Raw genomic sequence first — 1,347 nt, forward strand, 5'->3', positions numbered from 1 at the left:
AGTCCATCCCGTGCAGCACTTAGAGGAGGATACAGAGGCACTTGCCCCCATGGAACATCACAAATTAAAACACCAGTTGCAAAGGGACAGGATATGCCCTGATCTGCTTTAAAAGGAATACAGAGAGCTAATAAGACCAGGCTGCTTTATTGCTGGCTATAAATTGGCTGGGGCAAAATAATCAGCTCCAACACTCCCTTTGTGGCTTTGTTTGATGTGCCTGGCTTTGTAGATCTCTGAGCTTCCATGTGTATCTTGAGCTACTCTTTCTCATGATTCCCTTATCAGCTATGGACCCAGCTCAGGACTGCTTTTCCTGCCATTTGGACTTTGGACTGCATGGAGCTTGCTTCTGCTTTCACTGAAATCCTGTGTAAGACTTGGAACTGGTCTGGTTTTCCCCTTGTCTGTTCCTGTGGATGGTAGATATGATTGCTACCATAAAACAGGACAATAAGGTAACCAGGGACTTCCCAAAGGTCCTTGGGAGGCCAGAAAATATGTTGAAAATAGCTGGATGAGTCTCTGCTGTTTCTCCTGGTCTCTACTGATATTGAAATGCTCATCTTGAGAGGTGGTTATCCAAATGGAAAAGCTGGATTTAGAGAGGTTCTACCAGGAGAGGATCAGAGCTCCATACTGGAGATACATTTTCTGATTCAGGGTGTAGTTTTGTCTCATTTTCTGGCTGTCATCTTGTTGGGGGCAAAGCCAGTGTGATGGTATGGCTTGAGCATTGGACTATGGAGATTATCACATGGGGTAAAGGACAGATTGCTCCCGTTCTTACCCCATCCTTATGTACCATTGTACAAAGATTATCAGATGTCTGTCCTTTTCCAGTCCTTCAGTTGTCCCTATTGCGCAATCACAATAAGATTATCTGATGACTTCGTGCTTACCCCATCCTTCTCCCATCACTGAAGTGGCATGGCCCTGTCACTGTGTCTTAATGGAAACACCCATTAATACAATGACAACACCACTGACGGGAGGAGGACAGGAAAAGGACAGACGTGATAAAGATGGGGTAAGGATGTGGTAAGGACAGGAGCGATCCCTCCTCACCCCATGTGATAATCTCCTATGACTCTGGAGAACAGGGTTTGAATCCCTGGTTGACCATGAAAACCCACTGGGTGATCTTGGGCAGGTCATAGTCTCGGCCTCAGGCCATGACAAACCCCATCTGAAAGAATCTTGTCAAGAAAACCGCATGATAGGGTCACCATTGGCTGGAAACAACCTGAAGGCACACAACAACAAAGCGTTCTGACCCTGGGCATAGTCAAAATGCATTAATGTAGAGGAGAAACATGCATACACACAAATAGTAAATGCTGGAAA

Source organism: Sceloporus occidentalis, unplaced genomic scaffold, assembly GCF_023333645.1.
Source record: "Sceloporus occidentalis isolate IW3139 unplaced genomic scaffold, rSceOcc1.0.p SCAF_3, whole genome shotgun sequence".
NCBI classification, from domain to species: domain Eukaryota; kingdom Metazoa; phylum Chordata; class Lepidosauria; order Squamata; family Phrynosomatidae; genus Sceloporus; species Sceloporus occidentalis.